Below are 13113 nucleotides of genomic sequence, written 5' to 3'. Positions count from 1 at the left end.
CAGTGCAATGTGGGTGAGGTTGAGAAAAAGACAAAGGTGTGCACAGAGGCCAAGTATGGGCCAGGGGAAACGCCCCTTTGTGCTCACAAAAGAGTTCTCACATTTTCACAACTGTAATCCTAGCAGATCCTCGATTATAAACAAGTGCTGTATTGTAGGTGATATTTGGCAAAAATTCCAAAGCAGTGTCCAAATTGCAACATAAAAAGAATACATTGCAGCCAAGTATCTGGTTACAAGATACCGGTTAAACAAATTAGAAAACTATTACTCTTAATTTTTACCCCATAAAACATATTGTTCCTCTTTTTAAAATGACCCACTACTGTGAAATACCTAAGAGCTCTCATCTCAATCAATTTAAATAAGATACATGACCTAACTTTACACTAACTGCTTTACCAGGTTTAATTAGCTGCAACCTCCCCTTTACTATGATAGCTTGCCTAAGCTTTGTTTACAGGAATATCTTATCCAAATGTTTGTACCTATTGAAAACATTTGTTCTTTAAGATATATCTGTTCTTAATATAAATGTGGAACAAAAAATGCCCTACTTAATCTCATGCAAATTCACTTATTTTGGCCCATAATCCATTACTTTTTAGACATCCAATACATAACTGAACCTGGTTAATTCTGTTATAACAAATTTCCCCACTGCCACTATCAAACCCATATAGTCCAACATATCAGAAACTTGCAGAGACTGAATTTCCAATGCCTGGCCCTTGTGTAGTCATTTACAGCTGTGCAAACTAGGTGTAAACTAAAGTGAATGAAGAATTTTGATCTGGTGGTCATTTTACATTCAAATTACACAGGTGTAAATGACTAGGCAGGGTGTGAGACAGTAGGGAATCAGGCCAACAAACCTCTATCTAGTCTTATTCTATTGTAATTCTTACTTCCAGCACAAAGCAACAAGTTTAAAATAACTATTTCCATGCACCACCCACTGTAACAAAACAGTAACTTACCTCAGGCTTTTTCTTCTTTAAGCTTTGGATCCTGGAAGCAAATGAGGATTCATTCCACGGAAGAAGCCTCTTTATCAAAAGTAACTTTATTCAGCTAAGGGGAAAATATGAATTTATTTCAGTACTTACATGATTGTCGGTAATGCCAACTTTAGGCAGATGTTTTAAACTCCCTGACCCTACCCTGATTGAAACCTTTATGAAAAGTGTAACTTCTTTACTGAAACATATTTCCAATCTGTTTTATTTTTTCCATTCTACTAAATACAATATCTCTTAACGCTACAGTTAATTAGTGGGAAATGGATTCACCCCCCACACAAATTTCAACTAGTTCACTTTATGACCTGTAACTTTTACCTTACCCTCACTAAACTTAGAGGGCCCAATACATCCCTGGTGTAATGCTGTTGAAGTGAATAGGGTTACATCAGGGATGAATTTTGCCTGGGTATATCTCAGCTTCTGACTCCACTTTCTGTTTTAAAATAAGAAGGTACTATTCCATATGTTTTGGAATTGATCAAAACTGAAATTAGAACCCCTATAAATTAGTGTCCAGGGGGCACTTGAATGGGGGCTGTCTCTCATCATCTCAGGTGAGTATAGGGTGACCAGATGTCCCGATTTTATAGACAGTCCCAATTTTGGGGTCTTTTTCTTATAAAATTGGGACAGGCTCATATTACCCCCTACCCCCTGTCCCAATTTTTCACATTTGTTGTCTGGTCACCCTAGGTGAGTACCCTAACCACTGACCTAAAAGTTATGATCCAGCTCCCCCTCCCTTCTTGCAAGACACACCGCAGGCACCTAAGTCTAAGAGAGGGTTCATTAGTGAGAATTCCAAGAAGAGATAATTGCCTCCCTCCAGTCCAGAATTATGTGCCAAACTCCCATTGTACAGAAAGCCTGAGCACCTGACTCAGGTTTTAGAAGATTTTTCTAGACATCTGCAATTTAGGCGGTGCAAGTCTGAGCACCGCAGTGCCTAAGTCCCTCTCTGAATCTAGCCCTTAGTGCTTATGCTTCTTATTTGTCTAAGGAACATATTACTAGTCTGAGGCCTTGATTTTCAAAAACTCTCGTACACCATCTTGCATGTAATTTGCATAGTAATCGCCAGCATTCTGCACACAAATCAGTTATTTGCGTGCATGAATAACTGGCTACCTGCATGTGCAATGCCTACTTTAAACATGCCGTTGTGGTAACTGCTCACACAAACTAGGCCAGCAAATATGTATACTTAACTGTACATTTTCATTTTTGAAAATGAAATCCTGAAAGTCACAAAAATCTCTATCAATAAGGAACTAGCTGAGAGAAGCATTTTGTTACATAATATTGGAAATAATCTTTCTATTTAGAAATGACAGGACCCACATTGCTAGATGGTATCACTTTACTTGGTATCTCGATAGAGAAAATTTCAGACACATATTCACGTATTCAACCCTAAATAGACACAATCTAGACAGGATTCTACCTCAATCAATTCTATTCTGATGCTTTTTCTGTATCTTATCATAATACCAGTTCTGAAGACAATAATTGTTTGACAGACTACAGCACATAGATTAAAAAATTCTAATGTCAGCAGAACATAATATGATACTTATATTTTTGCCTCTTCTATTACCTGAAGGTTCCATTTGCTATGTCTTTAATGTCGGCTATATTATTTGGAATTCTATAATCCATCAAATTTAATTAGATCTGTTAATAACAATAGCCTCAATTCCACAAAGCATGTAAACAAATACTTAATTTTAGGCATGTGAGTGGTCCCATTTAAGTGAATGGGACTTAAGCATGTGCATAAAAGCTTTGCAGAACTGCAGAATAGAGCTTGTGAGGTATATATTCAATGTATATATTCTCTTATGCAGAAGCACAAGGCCCGAAACAGCATGGAAAGCTGGGTTTCTGCTTCATGGTGGGTGACCATTTCTGTGGGTGGGCCCACACACACCTGTGCACTCTGTAACTGTTCTCTGCTCTGCAGTACAGGGTGGATTTGTTGGGGCTATGGTTTGCGAACAGCCAGTGAGTTTTTGCACAGGTTGGATCCACGAAACTGCATAACAGAGAAGCAGTGGGTTTTGTCCAGTGCTCGTTCACCCTACAGTGGTGACTGCAGCCCATATATGAGAGTGCCTCTTTCTGTGATTGAAGGTTGGGAGGAGCCCTTTGCTCAGAGCACTATGATTGGTCTCTAAATGATCTTGTTTGCATTACCCCCTGCACGCTTACTAACGATTAATCTTTTATACTACTAATTTCCAGTGTACTTGAGCTTAAATTTATATTTTTAAATTATTAAATTGTCAGCTATTCTATACATCTGTGACTTGCTTCGTCCCAAGAGGAAGGGAAATTGGAAGACTTGCATGTGCAGGCAGATTTTTAAAAAGGAATTAAATTAGCTGCAAAACCACATATATTCCCTATTTTTATGGTGCTTTGCTCACCACACACTTTTTAAAAATAATTTCCACAAAAGTCCCTAAAGATGATAGATAAATTACCGAAATAGTTTTTCAGGTATGAGTTTTCAAATACTTGCTGTTATTTTTATTATGGCAGTATCTAGAGGCACCACTCAGAATTGGGGCCACACCATGCTATGTATTCATAGATTTTTAAGGCCAGAACATACTATTAGATCATCTAGTCTGACCTCCTGTAGAATTTCACCGTGTTGTCCTTGTATTTAGTCCAATCACCTGTTTGTATATTGTGAAAACACAAAGTAAATGATGGTCCCTTTTCCCAAAAATGTATTATCTATTTAAAAGAAGACACAAGTGATTGTAAAAATCAAGTTGAAGGAAGGAAGTGAGACAAGAGAAACATTAATATATAAACTCAGGTTCTTAGGCCAGATATATGCACAGCTAGCTGGTTTTGAAGAAGCTAATTTTAAACAGTAAATTTAAGATATACAAAAAGATACAATATTGTAAGTCCTCTACTGTCCATTCAATTACCAGTTATAAATTGGCAGTTTTCTATAGGCATTACAGTAAAAGAGGTCTCAAAGTATTTGAAAGTGGGCAGATTTGTGGCCTAAATGAAAATGAGCGCAGGGGACTGGACTAGCTGACCTCCCGAGGTCCCTTCCAGTCTTATGATTCTATTGGGTTCTGTGCATAAGAAGTAGCATGGAGGAAACCATGGAGGTGCTTGTGAAAGAAATGAGCAATGGAAGCTGGCAATGTTGTAGAGTGGAAGGGACAGGAAGAGTGTGATAACATATAAGAATGGATAAGTTGGGCAGAGCTAAATTGTGAAAGAACTTTAAAGGTGAGACCCAGAAGCTGTATTTGATGTGGTACAGAAGAGAGAGCCAGTGGTGAGACTTGGAGGTCTTTTTACAAAAGTTAAGGAATATGCAAAAACGATACATAGAACTAACTACCCATAAAGAAGATCTTATAGGCCACGGCAACAGCCAGGAAAGCCTTTGCAGCCATATTGCCCTCCCAGTGAGCCATATCGTTTCTGCTTCTGTCAGCAGAAGGTTCAGACATCCAACAGTTCCCAGCTGCAGGAACTGAGAGAAAGTGAGATGCTTCTGAAAAGGTGCCACTCTTTCTGTACAGAATCCCCACCGTAAGTTTCATGATCTTAGTGCAGGAAGGGGATCAAGGAGGGGGTCTGGCTGAAAAAGTATTATTGTTCCCTCTTCCTTCACCAATAAAAAACCTGAAGAACCTTCACGGAAAGAACCCCCAGGCTGCTTTTATCTACATGAGCTACATCTCAGCATAGAACTGCCTCCAAAATTGAAGAGCTGATACTGGTTACCCTTTGGCTTCCCCTCTTACTAATGCTAAGGTGTTCTTTCCTAGAGCCGAGTAATTAATGAAGTCTCAAATGTTTTGTGATGGTGTATTTTTGTATATACAGCTTGGTTTATGTTTTTACTATAGTTTTCTCAAAACTTTTTTAAGGGGGGGAAGGCTTGACTCTACTTATATATGTATGCAATAGAAACCCATCAGTGACCATCATTTGTAATTCCCCCCATACACACACACAAGATTACATGAACTGATTTCAATCTGGTTTTACTAGAAAGGGTTCTTTTCTCCTACAGATAATGCCCTATAGCATGTAAGGCATTTTTCTTTGGCAGCAGATTATTATCACTTCTGAAAACCAGGGTTCAGACAGTACAAGTGACAACTGTAAAACTTTTAGATAATATATTGTCTCTGTGGCAAATCCTTTAGTCTTTACTCAGACAAAACTCCCATTGAGGTCAATAGGAGTTTAGTCTGAGTCATGGATGATGGACAATGAAAGTAGGATTGAATTTAGTGGAAGTTTTGCCATCTTCCTCAATGGGAGTGAGATTATAACCCAAGTAGGGGCTGCAGAATTTGTCCCACTGTTCTTTTTAACCTTTGGAATACTAACTTATTCTATATGTAGGACATCTAAAATTCTTGATCTAAGGGATAAAGCATTTAAATACTTCCTCACATTAATCCATGTTAAACTCCTATGGAAATGCTCATGACATCTATATAAATAACAAATAATTTATTCCATATTATTGCTATTATAATTTATGTAAAGTAAGCAAAAATCTCATATATAAGGCAGTTAACATACAAGTAAAATGTATTTATGTATATGCACAGCCATGTGATAGTTTTATTTACTTTGCTGTACCTGCATTTTGCCTACTAATCCATCTCCCCAGGTCTTAGTCTCATGCTCCAAACATTTAAGCATCTTCAAACATATGCCTTTTAAAAATGAATTTATCAGAGAAGTATTTCTTTCTTTTTCACCCCAAATATAGAAACTTACCCCAAATTACATTGGCCAGGGGCCCAGGATGATCAGTCAGTTTTAGACTCCACAAAGGAAAGGGAGTGATATGAGGCCAGTGCTCAATCTCTGTTCCCCGAGCATTGGACAGCAGAGAGAGGGTGGCGTGGGGTAACATACACTTGTCTGTAATAGGATTAAACAATGGTTTTGTGCTTTCCCCCAGCACTTCCAGAGGCAAAGTGCCTACCATGTGCACAAATGCCATTGAGAACTGCCTGCCATGAGGCTATGTCTGAAAGCCATAATCCAGCCTTCTTCTCAGTTGCACTACCAACTGTGAATGTAGTCTTTACAGAAGAAAGAGGGCCTGATGGGGTATTTTTCATTCCCCATCCCTTCTCCTTCTTCATATGTCAGCTATATTTGGTGGAAGAGAGAACCAGCAAGTTATAAAGTTACATTTGGCTGGATCCAATATCAGTGACATTGAATTGTAAATCAAATAAAAGGGAAATGTTGCCAAAGAAATCATATTGGGGATGTTACAGGCACATGGAACTGACACGGCAAAAGTGCAGAGGAGCAGCTAAATGTTTGGAGTATTGCTGAAATATTTCAGCAAATGGACCTGTGCCAAGCAGATACCTGACTGATTTGTATTGCAACAATTTGTAGATAGGATCCAGCATCTGACATGCTTTTGGTGAAATTAAAATAATTTGGCAGTGGATCGATGACTTGTTGGTTTTGAATTTTGAGAAACATGTTTCTCTGCCCTATCACAATTCTCAGCTGCTACTGTGGAGCAAATGATTACATCACTGCTAGAGTGGAATATGAAAAGAATATCTTATTTATATATTGCCCATATCGATAGGCACTGTGCCTGGCCCACTGGCCCAAAGAGAAGCCGCTATTCTTCCCAAAAAAGAACTAAGAAAGAACTAAGAAAAACATAATCCAGAAATGAAGAGCTAGTGAAGAACATAGACACAATAGTCAAAGATGAACTGTCCTAAATAGAAAGACCTAGCACTGAGTGTTAAAGACAGCTACCAAGACAATCTGACAGATGTGGCAGTTTATACATGTGCTTTTGTTTCTGACAGAGCAATAACTTTTGATCTGGATTAAGTCTAGATTTACAACAAAGACAGAAGAAATGAATCCCACAATTAAAGGTGAACCAGAAGGCACTGAAGATGATCCATGTGAGTACAAATACATTTTAGTCATATAACAGGTATGAGGTTTTGTAGGTTATAATAAACAAGCTAGCCTTCATGTCGGAAATGTTTGAGTATCTACGTGAGGGCGTGTGTGAATGCAAATATCTTTTGGGTTGAAGAAGTTATTTTGGCCTGGCAGTATTTTTGCAGGTGGAAATATGAAAAACTTCAGTTCATGTCTCTGCCAAGTTGACAAAACAGAACAGGCATTTTGCAAAAAGAAAAGGAGTATTTGTGGCACCTTAGAGACTAACCAATTTATTTGAGCATGAGCTTTCGTGAGCTACAGCTCACTTCATCAGATGCATACCGTGGAAACTGCAGTAGACATTATATACACACAGAGACCATGAAACAATACCCCCTCCCACCCCACTGTCCTGCTGGTAATAGCTTATCTAAAGTGATCATCAGGTTGGGCCATTTCCAGCACAAATCCAGGTTTTCTCACCCTCCACCCCCCCCCCCCCCCACACACACACACACAAACTCACTCTCCTGCTGGTAATAGCCCATCCAAAGTGACCACTGTCTTCACAATGTGTATGATAATCAAGATGGGTCATTTCCAGCACAAATCCAGGTTTTCTCACCCCCCACCCCCACCCCCACCCCCATACACACAGAAACTCACTCTCCTGCTGGTAATAGCTTATCTAAAGTGATCATTAAGTTGGGCCATTTCCAGCACAAATCCAGGTTTTCTCACCCTCCCCCCCCCCCCCCACAAACTCACTCTCCTGCTGGTCATAGCCCATCCAAAGTGACCACTCTCGTCACAATGTGTATGATAATCAAGATGGGCCATTTCCTGCACAAATCCAGGTTCTCTCACCCCCCCATCCCCATACACACACAAACTCACTCTCCTGCTGGTAATAGCTTATCCAAAGTGACCACTCTCCCTACAATGTGCATGGTAATCAAGGTGGGTCATTTCCAGCACAGATCCAGGCTTTCTCACACACACACACACACACACACACTCACTCACTCTCCTGCTGGCAATAGCTCATCCAAACTGACCACTCTCCAAGTTTAAATCCAAGTTTAACCAGAACGTCTGGGGGGTATGAAAAAGCAAGGGGAAATAGGCTACCTTGCATAATGACTTAGCCACTCCCAGTCTCTATTTAAGCCTAAATTAATAGTATCCAATTTGCAAACGAATTCCAATTCAGCAGTTTCTCGCTGGAGTCTGGATTTGAAGGTTTTTTGTTGTAAGATAAAAAGAAAAGGAGTACTTGTGGCACCTTAGAGACTAACCAATTTATTTGAGCATAAGCTTTCGTGAGCTACAGCTCACTTCATCGGATGCATACCGTGGAAACTGCAGCAGACTTTATATATACACAGAGAATATGAAACAATACCTCCTCCCACCCCACTGTCCTGCTGGAAATAGCTTATCTAAAGTGATCATCAGGTGGGCCATTTCCAGCACAAATCCAGGTTTTCTCACCCTCCACCCCCCCACACAAATTCACTCTCCTGCTGGTGATAGCCCATCCAAAGTGACAACTCTTTACACAATGTGCATGACAATCAAGTTGGGCTATTTCCTGCACAAATCCAGGTTTTCTCACATCCCCCCCACCCCCATACACACACAAACTCACTCTCCTGCTGGTAATAGCTCATCCAAACTGACCACTCTCCAAGTTTAAATCCAAGTTAAACCAGAACATCTGGGGGGGAGGGGGTGATGCAGACTACTGCACTGGGCAGCACAGCATGGGGAGAAGGTGACCAGCCCTCTCTCTGTGGAGAAAGAAGTGGTTTGGGACTATTTAGAAAAGCTGGACGAGCACAAGTCCATGGGGCTGGATGCATTGCATCCGAGAGTGCTAAAGGAGTTGGCGGATATGATTGCAGAGCCATTGGCCATTATCTTTGAAAACTCATGGCGATCGGGGGAGGTCCCAGATGACGGGAAAAAGGCTAAAGTAGTGCCCATCTTTAAAAAAGGGAAGAAGGAGGATCCTGGGACCTACAGGCCAGTCAGCCTCACCTCAGTCCCTGGAAAAATCATGGAGCAGGTCCTCAAGGAATCAATTCTGAAGCACTTAGAGGAGAGGAAAGTGATCAGGAACAGTCAGCATGGATTCACCAAGGGCAAGTCATGCCTGACTAATCTAATTGCCTTCTATGACGAGATAACTGGCTCTGTGGATGAAGGGAAAGCAGTAGACGTGTTGTTCCTTGACTTTAGCAAAGCTTTTGACATGGTCTCCCACAGTATTCTTGCCAGCAAGTTAAAGAAGCATGGGCTGGATGAATGGACTATAAGGTGGATAGAAAGCTGGCTAGATTGTCGGGCTCAACGGGTAGTGATTAATGGCTCCATGTCTAGTTGGCAGCCGGTATCAAGTGGTCGGTCCTGGGTCCGGTTTTGTTCAATATCTTCATAAATGATCTGGAGGATGGTGTGGATTGCACCCTCAGCAAGTTTGCAGATGACACTAAACTGGGAGGAGTGGTAGATACGCTGGAGGGTAGGGATAGGATACAGAGGGACCTAGACAAATTGGAGGATTGGACCAAAAGAAAGCTGATGAGGTTCAACAAGGACAAGTGCAGAGTCCTGCACTTAGGATGGAAGAATCCCATGCACCGCTACAGACTAGGGACCGAATGGCTTGGCAGCAGTTCTGCAGAAAAGGACCTAGGGGTTACAGTGGATGAAAAGTTGGATATGAGTCAACAGCGTGCCCTTGTTGCCAAGAAGGCCAATGGCATTTTGGGATGTATAAGTAGGCGCATTGCCAGCAGATCGAGGGATGTGATCGTTCCCCTCTATTCGACATTGGTGAGGCCTCATCTGGAGTACTGTGTCCAGTTTTGGGCCCCATGCTACAAGAAGGATGTGGAAAAATTGGAAAGAGTCCAGTGGAGGGCAACAAAAATGATTAGGGGCCTGGAACACATGACTTATGAGGAGAGGCTGAGGGAACTGGGGATGTTTAGTCTTCAGAAGAGAAGAATGAGGGGGGATTTGCTAGCTGCTTTCAACTACCTGAAAGGGGGTTCCAAAGAGGATGGATCTAGACTGTTCTCAGTGGTAGCAGATGACAGAACAAGGAGTAATGGTCTCAAGTTGCACTGGGGGAGATTTACGTTGGATATTAGGAAAAACGTTTTCACTATGAGGGTGATGAAACACTGGAATGCGTTACCTAGGGAGGTGGTGGAATCTCCTTCCCTAGAAGTTTGTAAGGTCAGGCTTGACAAAGCCCTGACTGGGATGATTTAGTCGGGGATCAGTCCTGCTTTGAGCAGGGGGTTGGACTAGATGACTTCCTGAGGTCCCTTCCAACCCTGATATTCTATGATTCTATGACTCTATGAATCTAGATACTTTTGTTGTGAGAGACAAGCTAATACCTTCCTCAAATTCTGGGAAGCCTTTCAAAATATTGGAACCTGAATGTCACTAAGACTGACTTTGACACATTTTATTTAATATTCTTTTATTTATTTACATTATACAAAAATAAAAAGGGGCATCTAATCAAAACTTTACAACCCCTTGACACAAGTTATAAAAACAAATATAAAATTCCCTCTCTGAACCTTATAGTATTAAGTAGAAAACATTTAACCTGAGATATTTCCTGTGCTTCTGACTTATTAAGATGAAGAATTATGCTTCTTGAAGGTTGAGGGCCCAAATTAATCTTGAGAATTTAGAACAAGGATTGTAGTTTCTAGAGTTGCAATAAGGCCATGGCACCAGCACCTATGTTTTGGTCTCCATTTCCAGAAGATATTGGACCTCATTCAATAGTAGTGTATAATTAATAGGATTTCTGAAGAGGAATGGAAAGTTTTGGCATGACCTGAAACTGAAGGGCACAGTCCCATTTGATAAACTCTGAACAAAGCTACATCCTTCCATGCCTGTAAACATTTACACAATAGGAAGCTGAAATTAAAATTGGTTCTATGTCCTCCAGCAAAACTGTGGTTTCACTGTAGCTACAGTAGAATCCAATGGATACAAAAGAGATATCTCTGGCAATCCTAGAATGATTAGATCCAAACTGTGCTTGACATGGAAATTCCTTAAAGAAACGGTGGAAGGACTGACCTTGGATATCAGCAAGAGAGCTACTTATACAAAGACTGACTCAATGTCAGTGCCATAGCTGTTAATCTGGTAACTGAATTTTATCACCAAGAGCACCAGCAAACAATGATGGTCCTTACCAAGGACCTAGTCATCAAGCCTGAAATGTCATGAAAGGCTCACAAAAGGTATCTTCCAAACTACTGATCTTCTTAAACCTCACGAATGTCTTACTACTTAGGGCTTGTCTACACTTATCAGTAGCTCACCACTGCTGCAATCGATGCAGCAGATGTCGATTTAGTGGGTCAGTGAAGACACACAAAATCGATGGGAGAGCGCTCTCCAGTAATCCACCACTCCGAGAAGAGTAAGGGAAGTTGATGGGAGAGCGTCTCCTATTGACGCAACATAGTGTAGACACCACAGTAAGTTTACCTAAGCTATGGTGACTCCAGTTACATTATTCAGGTAACTGGAGTAGTGTAACTTAGGTTGACTTACTGTGATATTATAGACAAGGCCTTACTCTCAGGGATATTTTCCAGAAATGGGGATATTGTCGTTCAAAGGGTATAACAAACCATAACTGCTTGTAATTAGTAGTTATTAAAATAAGGACCAGAAAAGAAAATGCCCTCTTCCAAAACCCATTTTCTTTGATACTGTGAACATAACCAAAGAACCTGGGTGGGATTCTGGCTTGTAAAGTTTGTCATATTTCCTGTTCTCTGGTACATTAGAGACTGTGTGGTTGGGGGCCATTCAGATTGTAACATAATGACAGTTTCTAAGACCCTGCACAGGCATGCAGGGCTTAGAAGTTGAGCAACAGTAAGCTCCCGTGCTAAAACCCTGCATAAAAATGCAGATTAATTATTGCTGTATCACTCTGGCATTTGGATTTCGTTAGCTGCCACTAAGATATGAGGTGTTTTCTCTGGAATATAGAGAAAAGTGTGGCACACAGGAAATCCTGCAAGGAAAGCCAAGGGACAGCAAAGCTTGGGGAGAAAACTTAGCCTGAGATTTCTGTTATGTAAGTATGCTTGTTATATAAGTTGCCAACACAGCCAAACCCCAGAAAAATAGTAAGTTTGAACTATATATATATAGTGGGTACATGTCATTCAAAATAGGCTATGAACCTGACCTGCTTACAGAGATCTTAAGGCTCTACAGAAATGATAATATTACTATTTATTATCATCATCCGTTTAATTAAAGGCTATACTACTAACACCAACATTTATCATGACATGGTGGTCACAGATCAAATTTTGACTTTACAGCAAATTTAAGAAAAATCTTCTACTTCTAACATTTTATTAGGAGTTTGCATCCAACTGTTCATTCGTATATTCAGAAACCCCAGTTGTACAGTGTCAGATATTTGTCTCTCTTTTTTTCATCCTAGTTAATCCTATATAATGGTTAATTACATATAGCTCAGCACAACTTCAAATTTATAAAAATATTTATAGGCACCCTTCCTATACTTTGCGCATCTACCATAAATTAAACCCCCACAAAATTCAAGGGGGGTATTATGCCTAGGAATATTATGCATTCTATCTGCCACCAGTGAAAAATTACAATAGGTAAGTAATGAACTTGTGTTCCGTCAGAGTATCAAATGCACACATAGTGGACTAAATTCTGCCCTAAATTACACTTTGCAACTCCACTGAGCTCAGACGGGTTGCACAAGTGTAAATGAGAACAGAATTTGTCCCATTATTTAAATGCTTGGTTTTGTATTTTAATCTTTGAGTTAGCTGGCAGATGTATAAAATGACATGTACAGTGTACAGAGAATTCCCATTTAACTGTATCCCGAAGAGGCCCACGTACAAACATTGTTTACTCCTCTAAGTACTTGGACTATATTGTGCTCATAAAGTTTGCCCCATATAGACCCATTTCATACATGGATATATAAGCAGCTGGTGGGTAATGAAGCTTCAAGCACAGCTCTAATAGGTATTAAACTTTTCCTGACCTATCTGTCTGAAGACTCTGGTGCTCAGAGCAGCTACACTTG

General features: G+C 40.3%; 2 protein-coding genes across 4 annotated transcripts in view; one reads left to right on the top strand and one right to left on the bottom strand.

Moving 5' to 3' along the window:
- TMEM266 (transmembrane protein 266) overlaps positions 1 to 13113 on the top strand; it is a 191388-nt gene that overhangs the window by 51793 nt on the left and 126482 nt on the right. For both annotated transcript variants that reach the window (XM_073303518.2, XM_073303520.2), the window contains one exon: positions 6881 to 6982. The gene's annotated coding sequence lies outside the window, so the exon portion shown is untranslated. The remainder of the gene's footprint in view (positions 1 to 6880; positions 6983 to 13113) is intronic.
- Positions 1 to 13113, bottom strand: part of NRG4 (neuregulin 4) — a 63227-nt gene that overhangs the window by 47510 nt on the left and 2604 nt on the right. For both annotated transcript variants that reach the window (XM_073303524.2, XM_073303523.2), the window contains exon 2: positions 981 to 1074. The gene's annotated coding sequence lies outside the window, so the exon portion shown is untranslated. The remainder of the gene's footprint in view (positions 1 to 980; positions 1075 to 13113) is intronic.

The sequence above is a fragment of the Lepidochelys kempii genome, chromosome 10 (genome assembly GCF_965140285.1).
Source record: "Lepidochelys kempii isolate rLepKem1 chromosome 10, rLepKem1.hap1, whole genome shotgun sequence".
NCBI classification, from domain to species: Eukaryota; Metazoa; Chordata; order Testudines; family Cheloniidae; genus Lepidochelys; species Lepidochelys kempii.
Note: the sequence above shows the minus strand (reverse complement) of the source record. Positions and strands in the feature narration are given on the sequence as shown.